At 44.5% G+C, this 14,430-nt stretch overlaps 1 protein-coding gene across 5 annotated transcripts in view; it reads left to right on the forward strand.

Moving 5' to 3' along the window:
• The first annotated feature begins 9,197 nt into the window (after positions 1-9,197).
• Positions 9,198-14,430, forward strand: part of PDC (phosducin) — a 60,610-nt gene continuing 55,377 nt past the window's right edge. For 3 of the 5 annotated variants that reach the window (XM_072127230.1, XM_072127226.1, XM_072127229.1), the window contains exon 1: positions 9,212-9,347. The gene's annotated coding sequence lies outside the window, so the exon portion shown is untranslated. Of the gene's footprint in view, positions 9,348-14,430 lie in introns of all 5 variants that reach the window. The other 2 variants (XM_072127228.1, XM_072127227.1) reach the window with 2 other exon arrangements.

Below are 14,430 nucleotides of genomic sequence, written 5' to 3' on the forward strand. Positions count from 1 at the left end.
TACTTTGTGAGCAAGTGTTGAGTACTAAAAGATTGTTGTTTATTGTTTTCTAATATTCCATTTTGTGGAGTTATGTCCCTGAGTATTGTGGAGTCCAGTTAAAATTCTCTTATCCACAAATGTAGGACAATTCCAGATTTATCTGCAGAAGTTAAAATTCATTGCTCCAAAAAGAAAGTGTATCCATTAGCATTGAGGATTTTCTATTCGCAGAAGTCGTGTCCCATGATTATAGAGCAAGCAGTTGCAGCCAGTGTCACACACATATTGGCTAAAATTCTGTACTTTTTGTATTTTTGCATCCAGATTTTTATTTGTTGTCCCACGGTAAGGGAAGTAAGGTGTGGAAAGTCTTGCCATCAGGTGGCCAGGATTCTTCAAGTGTGCATACAGAAGTCATACCCTCAAAGAGTAGAACGGAGGTCTAAACGTTCTGTTTTTATATGTTTATGGCCTTTTTATCTTGTTCTAAACTTATATTGTCCCCTTTGTGTTTTTTTATCCCAGAGAGCTGACTTCAAGATCAAAGTTCTAATCTTTTCTATAACCAGTGATTTCCCCTAGGGCAATGTATATCTACTTGATTTATTACTAGATATATTAGAGTTTATAGTAGAGTTTATTTTAGAGAAAGTTTAGAGCTCAGAGATGCCTATAGAACTCCATATAGATAATACACCAACAGTGATCCAAGGTTTCCAGCATTGAGAAGTTCTGGCTCAAAACCAAGGACAGTAAAGGAAATGGATAAGGCTCATAGCTCATTATTTAGTCAGATGAAAAGAATTGGTTAAATTTAATTAACTTTCTTCCTCTCATGGAGGACCATGATTATGTGGCTCTTATGGCCCAGGAGTCGGTGGGATTTTCTCATGTCAAAGATTCAGTAACCTGACCTTGTGTCAGGGCTGGGAGTCTGTGGACCCTCTGGACCACAGCTGGAGATGGTACTAGCCGACACCTGGGACCGGAGTCCAAGTGGCACCTGGTCTTCACCAGAGCCCGCCGCAAAGCGGAATGGATTTGCTGCAGCGGGGTACCACCAGGTCGTTCCACAGGTGCGACTAGCCTGCGGTGGCTGCCAAGATGCAGGAGACAGTCTGTATCCGGGGTGACAGCAGGAGAACAGCACAGGAAGGCATACTAGGATGCATGGCACATGGATCAGGAACACAGCAATGGACTGGCACACGGATCCGGAACACAGCAACGGACTGGCACACGGATCAGGAACACGGGATACGCAGGAACGGCCTGGCACACAGGAACGCAGGATACACAGGAAAGGAATGGCACACAGGAACAAAGGAAATGCAGGATACACAGGAACGCAGGATACACAGGGGGGCTTTCTGTTTAGGGGATGGCTTGAAGATACGGCAAGGGGCAGGAATTTATATCAGGCCAGCACCAATTATCGGTGCACTGGCTCTTTAAATCTTAGCAAGCTGGGGTGCGCACGCCCTAGGAGACGGGGACACACACGCTGAGCCGCGGGAACAGCAGAGACTACCGCTAGACCAAGGGAAGGTAAGAACCACTGGGCTCCGGGGGCACACAGAGGGACACGGGTGCGCCCGTGACACCTTGTACTCTTTGTGGATAATTCCAGGTATTATTATAAAGGAAAATGTTATGAAGATGTTATATGCTGTCATTGCACAACACAACAAGGAACCAAGTATAAGAAACAGAAGCACTTCCATTACACATTAGCACAAGAAGTGGAACAGAACTGAAAGTATTGATAAAAGTATGTCCCTTAGCTTAAGGTAAGACATATAGTATGTACACAGATTCAAGGTATGTTTGGAACATGCTAACAGCCCTATGTGAAAAGCCAGAATGTTCATCACGCCAGCAGGCGCCTAGTGAAGACCGGATTGAGATACTAATGGAGAGGCTACTCGAAATAACATAAGAAACTATTGTAAGGCACACACCAAGGTGAACAGAAACACGGGGGAATGACCTAGCAGATAGAGCAGCCAAGGAAGCTGCCAGGACGTCTGTAGCCTTAGTCACCACCATGACTGTGTTGCCTGCTGAGGAAACCTCTACCTTGGTAAGTCCTAAGAGGTCCTGCAGAGACAAGCGTCAAAAAAGAAACAGAAGACGCAGCAAGAAGAAGGTGCCAGTCTGATCTGTGGACAATGGACTCTATGCAACCTATTGTGACCCAGGTGACTTATGGTTATATCCACCAGTTTAAAACATGGAGGTGTTTCAGTATTTGGTGTAGTGGCCTCTGTGCTACAGACTGCGAAGGTGTCACCCCAGCCCACCAAAGATATTTTGTACCTTCCCGAGAGAGAAAGACCAAGAATTGACTATGCTCAGTTGTGGAGTATATGAGTTTATTTTGGAGCACATCGACTTATTTTCAGGCTGGCCAAAATCCAGAACAAAAACCCCTGTCAAAAATGGTCTACAGGTATGAGAGACCAGAAGTTTTCAAAGGTACCCACTTCTCAAGAGAAGTTAAGATATAGGGATAGATCAGGTATTTGACATCCCGCCCCATCCACAAAGTAGCAGGAAGGTTGAGAAGCTGATTGGGACCAGTGAAATATTATCTCCATACAGTCCATATCCCACAGACCTCAAAGATAAACCTACCTGTCAGATAACTCATACATTGCATTGAACTACAAAGTTCCACAGTACAGCTGAGTACAACATACAGAAGCTTATTTAAAGAATGAGTTTTGTCTAAATAGATGACATTTGCACACATATATATATATATATATATATATATATATATATATATATATTGTATATACTGTGCAGAATGTAACATAAAAAACATATAAAGGAGATAAAAAGAAGACAAATGGCAAAAGGTTTCTACAAAAAAATTTTGGTATGACTTTTTGTTTAAAAAGTAATTGAATCCCCCCCCCCCCCCCAAAAAAAGTAACTGATCAGTGAAATTATACTATTAACATAAACAACAAAGTCTCAAGAGAAAACACTCTCAAAATCAATGAAATATGTTAAAGTGTTAAAAAGTTAAATCTGACATAGGTCAGATTTAAAAATATTAAAAAAAGCCCTAACCCTTTCACAACCCGTGATGTAATAGCACATGAGGGCTGAGCCCTCTCCATAGCCTACAAGTCTTAGCTGCATATCTTGTTGGAGATCGTCATGGGGGAGCAGCGATTCGTTGCCATGATAGCCTAGGGTCTACCGAAGACCCGAGGCTGTCTCGTTTCAATCCACTGATTACAATGTGCGATTTGCCCATTGTAATGAATGAGAAGGAAAATCCCCATATACTGCCATACAGTAGTATGGTAATATATGGTAGGATTAATCGGACAACCTTGGGTTAAAAAAATAGTAAAAGTAAAATTTAAAAAATGTTTTAAAAAAATGTATACCGTATATACTAGATTATAAGCCGACCGAGTATAAGCCGAGGCCCCTAATTTTACCACCCAAACCTGGGAAAACCTATTGACTCGAGTATAAGCCGAGGGTGGAAAATGCATTGGTCTCAGCCTCCCAGGATATAGCCATCCAGCCCCCAGTAGTATACAGCCTGCCAGCTCCCTCAAAGTATGCAGCCAGCCAGCCCCCTGAAAGTGTGCAGCCTGCCAGCCCCCTTAAGTATACAGCCTGCCAGTCCCCTTAAGTATACAGCCTGCCAGTCCCCTTAAAGTATGCAGCCTGCCAGCCCCCTTAAAGTATGCAGCCAGCCCCCTGAAAGTGTGCAGCCTGCCAGTCCCCTTAAAGTATGCAGCCTGCCAGCCCCCTTAAAGTATGCAGCCTGCCAGCCCTTAATATACTGCCAGGCACATTAAAAAAAATAAACCTTCCATACTCACCTACAGGCGGCTTCCTGATGCTCTGTTCCCCGCGACTGGTCTCCGGTCTTCTCTGTGTTGTATCAGCCGGCAGATATGCGTCCACGGGATCTACCGGTTGGCACACAATATCATGTGACGGTGTCGCGGCTGATGACGTCATCAGTGTGGCCGTCGCGTGATATTGTACTCCAGAGAAGACCGGAGAGCAAAGACCAGCCATGGGGGAAGACAGAAGAGGTGCCGCCTGTAAGGATCAGTGGATCCTCTGAACCACCGCGGGAGATGGAACTAGCCGACACCTGGGACCGGAGCCCAAGCGGCACCTGGTTTTCACCAGAGCCCGCCGTAAAGCGGGTTGGACTTGCTGCGGCAGGATATCACTAGGTCGTTCCACAGGTGCGACCAGCCCGCGGTGGCAGCCGAGGTCGAGGTACCTTAGCGGATGACAGTCTCATAGTCAGGTCCAGGCACAGGGTCAGGGCAGGCGGCAGAGATGCAACGTCAAGTCCAAGTCCAAGGTCAGCAACGGGAGGTCCAGGCAGGTAGGAGCGGGAACACAGGCACACGGAATACAGCAACACGGAGGAACTCGGGTAACACAGGACACAGGAGCGGGAACACACAGGAATACACAGGAACGCAGGAATACACAGGAACGCAGGAATCATCGCTTGGAAGCTTTCTCTAAGGCTATGAGGCACAAAGATCCGGCAAGGGTAACAGGAAGAGGCAGGCTTATGAAGAATTGGGCAATATGGCCAGCGCCAATTAATGGCGCGCTGGCCCTTTAAATTTGGAGAAGGTGCCGCGCGCGTGCCCTAGCAGTCGGGGTCGCGCGCGCACAGCGGAGGGGAGCGAGCCAGGAGCCGGGACGGGTGAGATGCACTGGCGGGGGCAGGGCGGCACTGGTGAGCCCGCGACCCGCGATGTGGGTCGCGGGACCACCCGTGACAGTACCCCCCCCTTCGGCCTCCCCCTCCTCCTAGGCTGGAGGAACCTCTGCAGAAGATTACGATCCAATATGTTGTCCTCTGGCTCCCACGACCTTTCTTCAGGCCCGAACCCCCTCCAGTCAACCAAGAAGAACCGCTTCCTCTGCACCATCTTCATGTCCAAGATCTCTTTTACCTCATAGTTGTTGGTAGAGTCGGCCACTGGAGTAGTAGGAGGATCTTGCTGGGAGAAGCGATTCAAGATGACAGGCCTGAGCAGGGAGACATGAAAGGAGTTCGGGATGAGCATGGTGGGAGGAAGGCGCAGCTTATAGGCCACAGGGTTAATACGCTTCAGCACCTCAAATGGACCCAGATAGCGAGGGCCAAGCTTGTAGCTGGGAATCTTCAACCGGACATATTTTGAAGACAGCCACACTTTATCCCCTGGAGAGAAGATGGGAGGAGACCTGCGTTTTTTTATCGGCCTGAGTCTTGGTGCGGGCAGACACCTGAAGCAGGGACTGACGCGTCTGTTCCCAAATAGCTTTAAGGTCCGTTACCAACTCTTCCACAGCAGGAACATCAGCAGACACGGAGAGAGGTATGGGTGGACGTGGATGTCTTCCATATAGAACAAAGAAGGGTGATGCACCAGCAGACTCCGAATCCAGGGAGTTATATGAGAACTCTGCCCAAGGTAGCAAAGTGGACCAGTTGTCCTGACGGGCAGAGACAAAGTGACGCAGGTAACAGCCCAAAGTCTGGTTAACTCTTTCAACCTGTCCATTAGACTGAGGATGGTACGCAGAAGAGAAGTCCAGTTTTATCTGCAGTTGATTACACAGGGCTCGCCAGAAGCGGGAGACAAACTGGACCCCTCGGTCTGAGACGATGTGCAACGGAAGTCCATGTAGGCGAAGGATGTGGGTGAAGAACTGGCTGGCAAGGTGTGGAGCAGACGGCAGGCCTGGCAGAGGAACAAAATGAGACATTTTGGAAAAGCGGTTGGTTACCACCCAGATAACGGTATTGCCAGATGATGGTGGCAGATCTGTAATAAAGTCCATAGCCACGCGAGACCACGGGCAGGTAGGCATGGGTAACGGCAACAGAAGAGCAGCTGTTTTTTGTCGTGAGGGCTTGTTACAAGCACAAGAGGTACAGGACCGCACAAAATCCCGAACGTCCTTGACCAAATCAGGCCACCAATAGAATCGGGAAATTAGGGCCACAGAGCACTGCACCCCAGGGTGCCCAGCCACACGAGAAGAATGTCCCCAGGTCAGAACCCTCTTTCGAAGTCCAGGTCGCACATAAGTCTTGCCGGGAGGTAATTGCCGGAGGTCCACCAGCGCTGCCAGCACAAGTCTCTCAGGAGGAACGATGTATCTCGGGGCACAGTCCTCCCCCATAACATCCGAAGCACGGGACAAGGAGTCAGCCTTGATTGTTTTCTCGGCAGGGAGAAAATGGATTTGGAAGTCAAAACGGGAAAAGAAGAGAGACCACCGGGCTTGACGCGTGTTCAACCGCTGAGCCGACTGTAGGTATTGGAGGTTCTTGTGGTCAGTGTAGATGCTGACTGGAAATCTGGCTCCCTCCAACAGATGACGCCACTCCTCCAAGGCAAGCTTGATGGCCAGAAGCTCACGATCTCCAATAGAATAATTCCTCTCTGCGGGGGAGAAAATTTTGGAGAAGAAGCCGCAGGATAGAGTTCGGCCCCTAGGCCCCTTCTGAGTAAGGACCGCTCCAGCTCCTACGGAGGAGGCATCAACCTCCACAAAAAATGGCTTCTCGGTATCTGGTCTGGTAAGGACAGATGCAGAAAAAAAAGCAGACTTTAGTCTCATGAAGGCCTCGTCAGCCGCTGGGGGCCAGGCACGAGAATTGACACCTTTCTTCGTTAGCGCCACCATAGGAGCTACCAGAGTCGAGAAGTGAGGAATGAATTGTCTATAATAATTTGCGAAGCCCAGGAATCTTTGAATAACCCGCAGTCCCACTGGGCGTGGCCACTGAAGAACCGCAGATAACTTGTCAGGATCCATCTGCAAGCCTTTATAGGAAATAATGTAGCCGAGGAATGGAAGGCTTTTTTGATGAAACAGGCACTTGTCCAGTTTGGCGTAGAGATGGTTGGCCCTGAGGCGGCTGAGCACTTGCCGTACATGGGAATGGTGGGACTCGAGGTCAGCAGAATACAAAAGGATGTCATCCAGGTAAACCACAACACAGCGGTACAATAAGTCCCTGAAGATATCGTTGACAAACTCTTGGAAAACGGCTGGCGCATTACAGAGTCCGAAAAGCATAACTAAATATTCAAAATGTCCATCACGGGTGTTAAAGGCGGTCTTCCACTCGTCGCCCCTCCTGATGCGGATAAGATTGTAGGCCCCACGAAGATCCAGCTTGGTAAAGACTCTCGCACCCCGTAGATGATCAAACAGCTCCGTGATCAGCGGCAGAGGATAGCGATTCTTAACGGTGACTTTGTTAAGACCGCGATAGTCAATACAGGGGCGGAGAGAGCCATCTTTCTTGGTGACAAAAAAGAAGCCGACGCCTGCCGGAGAAGTGGATTTGCCGGAGAAGTGGATTGGAGAAGGTGCAGCGCGCGCGCCCTAGCAGTCGGGGACGCGCGCGCGCACAGCGGAGGGGTGCGAGCCAGGAGCCAGGACGGGTGAGATGCGCTGGCGGCGCGCTGGTGGGGGCAGGGCGGCACGGGTGACCACCCATGACACCGCCGAACATTGGTAGCCACGCGGACCATCGGGCCTCCGGACGGTGAGTATGGAAGTTTTTTGTTTTTTATTGACTCGTGTATAAGCCGAGGGGAGGTTTTTCAGCACATTTTTTGTGCTGAAAATCTCGGCTTATACACGAGTATATACGGTAATAAAAAAAACTAAAACTTCCAATCAAACCTAAAAAATTCAAACTGATATAATTATAAATAAACAGTAAAAATCACAAACACATTAGGTATCGCATTAGGTAAAATCTATCAAAATATAATAAACAATTTTAACTGCATTTAACCCGGTAACGTAAAATAAAAGCCAAAATCGAAAATGGCACTTTTTTGCCATTTTGAAAAATATTTTAAAAATCAATAAAAAGTGATTAAAAAGTCACACAGTCCTAAAAATGGTAGCATTGAAAACTTCATCAAAAGTAGCAAAATAAAATGGCAAAATAAAAATAAAAAATTCTACACGAGTTTATTATTTTTGTAAATGTATGAAAACATTATAAAACCTATTGTCACGGGTGCTCCTGCGATCCATGGTGTGTCCTGTCTTCCAGCGTTTCCAGACGCCTCCGTGTCTCCCGTCTCCAGCGTTCCCATACGCTTCCTGCTGTGCCTTCCAGGGTTCCAGTCCATTGGTGTCTGCAGTCCGTGCAAGCCTTACCAGTGTTCCTCTGTGTTGCTGCTGTCATCCCAGGCTTGGACTGTTTCCTGCACATCCCTGTACCTTAGCTGCCACCGCGGGCCTCATTCCATCTCCTGCGGTGGTCCAGAGGGTCCACTGCTCCACAGACTTCTCCCTCAGGACTCTTCCCATAGAGACTTTTAGTTCAGTTGTCTGTGTGACCCGTTACACCTATACAAATTTGGTATACCCCTGATCGACCCAAAGACTAAAGTAGACATGTCATTTGTGGCCCACAGTCAAAGACGTAAATTCCAAGCCCACAAGAAAACGCTGCAAATGCGTTTTTTCACCAACTTCATTGCATTTTGAATTTTTTTCCTGTTTCCCAGTACACTGCATGGAATATTCAATACCATCACTATGAAGCGCAATTTGTTATGTAGAAAAAAAAGCTGTCACACAGCTCTGTAAGTGTAAAAAAAAAGTGTTATAGATTTTTTAATGGGAGGATTGAAAAATAAAAATGAAAAAACAAAAAAGGGCGAGGTCCTTAAAGGGTTAAAGTAAAAACTGCCTATAGACATGGCAACAGATTTAAGAAACCATCTTTGTTTCCCACAGAAACCAATTATTGCCCACATTTTATGCTGTACATTGGCTTTTGTAAAATTAAAAATGAATATTGCTTAATATGTTTGGGCAAAATCACAAATGATGTTTTTATTTGTTTCCTGAATTTATTTGTTTCCTAATTTTTATTGTTTATGTTTTGCAGTAACAGCCTTATAAATCCCCCCAAAAGTGTTCATATCGAAGAAATCAGACACTTGAGTAGAAGTCTTATTCAAGTGAAAACCTTTACAATAATAAATTGAGCAAAAATCTTAATGCTGCTGTACAATAACTAGATATTGCCTCTCAAGAAGCTGAAGTATTAATTTGCTATTTTAGAAGGTTTCTTCCACTTAGACGGGGCATATCAGCTTCTTTCTTATTGGACTGTACTAATGAACAACATTTCCTAAATCCTTCTGATAATCCTATTACTTACACAGGGCTATTTCTGCAAGTGTCATCATTATTATCCAAGAAGCTAAACCGCCTTCCCAATCTGTCCACCTGCTCTCAAGTACAGTTCTGTGGCTGCTTAATCCCTCTCCACTCAAGGACACAGCACAACAAAAAGAAACTGAAGCTGAACTTTATAGAAGGTAAATATGTATTTTTTTAAATTGGAAATTAAATTTGAATGTTTCCTATTCCAAGCATAAATCTATAGTATATTTTTTATAAAATATAATCAGTAAACCCTTAATATTTTTTAACATAATAGTGTGACCCATTTGCACTACATCTTATTCTGCAGGAATAGCTGTTATAAGATGTTACATTTTTGTCCAGCGTCTAAGATGTTATGTTTTTCTGTAATAATTTATTTCCAGTCCACGTCTACACTAATTTTATGAATTTACATAGCAAGTAAAGACTGCAAAAACAATGCAATGTGATAAAGAGAAATAATAGAGAAGCAAATGCAAATTTGAGAAAACGTTTATTATTTCATGTGAGAAGTGTGATTATTTTGCAATTATTTGTCAATAGGTTTAATCTGAATTCAATATATAGTAAACATATGGTAAATGGTTTACTTTAGTCAGGTGAAAAATGTGACGTACCAATTGACCTTTGAAATACTGTAAATATTTTCAAGGAAATCCTCACATAAGGCATAATTGAGGTCAGCGATACAAAAATACAAGAGCATAGAGGAGGGTCAAAGTATGTGTCAGTACACTTCTTAGGGACAATATTAGCACTATGAAATAACTCCTCAGGAAGAGTATGAAATTTAATTTCTAGAATTCCATGTTTTATGTGAAATCTCACCTGTTTACCTATAGAAAATCTCTCCCAACGTCAGGCATAAATTACTCTTCTCATCCTAATTTTGAAATTAGATGAGTCAAGTTTAGTGGTTGAAGGTGTAGAGTCAAGGAAAAAGCCCCTATTTTCAGTTCTATGGTAGCTAGAAACAGGCTTTTTATGCCAAATTAAAGATAACAATCTTATCTTTCTGTTAACCTTAACCCCTCATCACCGACACTAGTTTTCAGCTCAATGACCAGACTCGATTTTTCAAATCTGCCCTGTGTCACGATAATTGGTTATAACTTCGGAACGCTTTAACATATCCAGGTGATTTTGAGAAAGTTTTCTCGTGACACATTGTACTTCATGTTAGTTGTAAAAATGAAGTGATAAGTTTTGCGTTTCATTCTGAAAAAAAGTAAAATTTGGCAAAAGTTTGTAAAAATTCTTCATTTTCCAAGTTTGAAATATTCTGCTTTCCAGACAGGAAGTAAAACTACCCAAAAAAAGCTTGATATTAACATTTACGGAATGTCTTCTTTATGTTGAGATGATATTTTATGCGTCCTCTCCTTTTTCTAGGATGTTATGAGGCGCAAAACTTTAGGTGCGATTTTTCTCATTTTCATGAAAATTGCCAAAACTCACATTTTGAGGGACAACTCAGCTTTCAAGTGTCTTTGAAAGGCCTAAAAAATAGTAAAACCCCATAAATTACCTCACTATAGAAAGTTCACCTCTCAAAGTATGTAAAACAACTTCTATTAAGTCTATTAACCCTTTAAGTGTTTCACATGGGTTAAAACAAGATGGACCTGTGATTTAGAAACTTTTGAATGTTTTGGGAAAATACATTAATGTAGGCAAAAACTGACAGTTTCATAATATATTAAATGATGAAACGCTCTGCAATGTTTGATTCACAATTTCTCCCGAGTGTACTTATACCCCATATGTGGTGGTAAACTGCTGTATGGGCACACTCCCGGGCATTGAATAGAAGCAGCGCTATTCACAGCAGATTTGTATTGTCACATTGTACAAGCTATAAATTTACATTTTTTTGGTAATGCGAACATATGAGGGCTTATTATTTACGGGATGAGATACAATGTATAGATAATTCATTTTGGGGGTCTATAGCTTATTCATGAGATTTTATTAACTATTTCAAGGGGGACACAAACAAAATCATCAATTTTTATTTTGGATTTTTAGCACTTTTTTCCCCCCGCTCAACATAATGTAAAAATAATATTTTATCTTTAGTCTCTGGCTTACTACGATTGCGGTGATACCTCATTTATATAGTTTTTCTTATCTTTGCTCAATTTTACTGAGCAAAACCAATATTGGTGGAAATCACATTACTTTTTACTATCAACAACTTTTCAGGGCCATAACTTCTGTATTTTTCGGTTGTCAGATCTGGTTGAGGGCTTATTTTTTAGCGAAAAGAGTTGTTCTATTCAGTTGTATCATATTAGGGAACGTAGCTTTTTTTGTTCACTTTTTAGAACATTTTTTGTGATGGTGTTTTTCGTGGGGTTTTTTTACGTCGTTCACCGAGTGGGTTCAATATTGATTTAGATTTATTGTACAGATACACGGTGATACCAAATATGTACATTTTTGTGTTTTTGTGTTTTATATACTTTATGTGCATTATACGTGTAACTGGGGAGATTATGGGACTTATATTTTATTTATTTAATTATTATTATAAAATTATTTAATCTTTTTTTTTACTTTTTTTACATTTTCCATCCTTTGGCTTGAACAAGCGATCATCAGATCGCTTGTTCAAGCCTTTACACTGCAATACACTTGTATTGCAGTGTATAGTGTAAGTAACTGAGCATGCTGAGCATTCTCAGTTACTTACAGCCGGGTCCTGCCAGGAGGGCAGTACTTGGCGTGAAGGAGAGCTGGCAACCTCAGGTCACTCGCTGGAACCCGGAGATGCAGCAGGAAGGATCGGATCCCCCGGTAAGCACACCGGGAGGGTCCAATCCATGTGGGACACGCTTACACGCCGCGGTTATGCTTGGCCGTGGCGTGTAAGGGGTTAAACATACGGGAGTTTTTCCGATCCCGGGTGTTAGTGCCGGGTCTGGGCTGTGATGTCATTAAGGGGTTAAGCTTATGGTTACAATGTTCTGTGTGTGCTATATAAATAAAGGAATTATTATTATCATTATCATTGCTATTATTATTATCATTATGTTTACATGAATTTGAAAAATATGTGGAACTGAATCTTTGTCTGCAGCTTGCATTTCCAGCTATGTCTTTAGCAGCCTGTATCTCTGGTTCTATAGCTCATAATAGGTAAAAGGGTGAGATTTACATAAGAGAGGGAATTCTAGAAAGGACATTTCATACCCTACCTGGGTAGTTTAGTGGGGTAAAACCTGGGCTCTCTTTAAACGGCGATATAAAATAAGACTGTACAAATGGTTAATTATCACTTCTCTGATGTTATGCCTATTATCCACCTTTCATGCTCACCACATTCTATGTACAACAAGAACAATCAATGTGTAGGATTTCCTGCTGAGTCTGGACTATATAGTGAAATAGGCTGAAGTGACGTGTTCACACAGTGTGAATGCTCCCTTAACTAGCATGAATCATATTGAGATTATTTTTAAAGCACAAGCTACAGGGACTTAGAAAGCATATGTCTCAAAAACACTCTGTAAAGAGTTCCAGGAATCTTTATTTTGAAGTAACATTGAAACATTTTGTGCCCGTATGAGTATGCTGGAATACACTTTTTTATTAAACATAGTGCATAATTTGGTAAAAATCTGTTCTGATACCAGAGTGTTAATGTAAGCACTTTATGGAAGTAGGTTCCAAAATGTTATCTCCAAACAATCAGCTGCACTTCTCCTCTCACTGCAGGGTCATCGCTAGGTCAAAAGATCCCCTTATCTTTTGGCCGGAGCCCTGGATCTCCCCAGGGGAATCGTCCCTTCTCTCATCACGATCCGTGTCCTCAGGAAACAGATTGTGATGAGAATGTGTGCTGTCACTGCTTTCCCCAGTAGAAGCTGCAGCCTCTGGGAGAATAATGCTCCCGGAGGCTGTAGGACCTGTGATGATGTCATGATCACATGACCTGCCATGGGAAAGCAGCATACTGAGCTGCACCAGTGAGGTGAGGAGGGAGAGATGATAGGGACAAGGGAAGGGGAGAACATGGGGCGATGTGTGGGCATATTACTTACTGAGGACTGTGTGGGCACATTACTTGCTGGAGGGCTGTGTGGGCACATCACTTACTGGGGGGGGGGGCTGTGTGGGCACATTACTTACTGTGGTGCTGTGTGGGCACATTACTTACTGGGGGGGCTGTGTGGGCACATTACTTACTGGGGGGCTGTGTGGGCACATTGCTTACTGAGCAGGGCACATTACTTACTGGGGGGACTGTGTGGGCACATTACTTCCTGGGGGTTGTGTGGGCACATTACTTGCTGGAAGACTGTGTGGGCACATTACTTGCTGGAGGGCTGTGTGGGCCCATTACTTACTGGGCAGGCTGTGTGGGCACATTACTTACTGGGGGGGCTGTGTGGGCACATTACTTTCTGGGGGGCTGTGTGGGCACATTACTTACTGGGAGATGTGTGGGCACATTACTTACTGGGAGATGTGTGGGCACATTGCTTACTGGGCGGGGCACATTACTTACTAGGAGGCTGTGCGGGCACATTACTTACTGGGGGGACTGCGTGGGCACATTACTTACTGGGGAGCTGGGTGGGCACATTACTTGCTGGGGGGCTGTGTGGGCACATTACTTGCTGGGGGGCTGTGTGGGCACATTACTTACTGGTGAGCTGTGTGGGCACATTAATTGCTGGGGGGCTGTGTGGGCACATTACTGGGGGGTTGTTTGGGCACAATAATTACTAGGGGCTGGTAGGCACATTACTTACAAGAGGAGGCTGTTTGTGGACACATTACTGGGGGGCTGTGTGGGGGACATTAATGGGGGCTGTGTGGAGGACATTACTAGGGGCTGTATGGGCACATTACTTACTTGGGGGGCTGTATGGAGGACATTACTGGGGGTATGTGCACATTACTGGGGGGTTGTGTGGAGGACATTACTGCAGGTTTTTGTGGGGGGGGGCATTAATGGGGGCTGTGTGGAGGAAATTACTGGGGGAATGTGTGAGTACATAACTGGGGGGCTGTGTGGAGGACATTACTGAAGGATGTGTGGGCATATAACTGGAGGGCTGTGTGGGGTGACATTACTAGGGGGCTGTGTGGAGGACATTACTGGGGGTGTGTGGGTACATTACAGGAGAGCTGTGTGGAGGAAATTACTGAGAGATGTGTGGGCACATTACTGGGGGGCTGTGTGGAGAACATTAATGGGGGGCTGTGTGGAGGACATTAATGGGG

This window comes from Engystomops pustulosus, chromosome 10, assembly GCF_040894005.1.
Source record: "Engystomops pustulosus chromosome 10, aEngPut4.maternal, whole genome shotgun sequence".
NCBI lineage: Eukaryota > Metazoa > Chordata > Amphibia > Anura > Leptodactylidae > Engystomops > Engystomops pustulosus.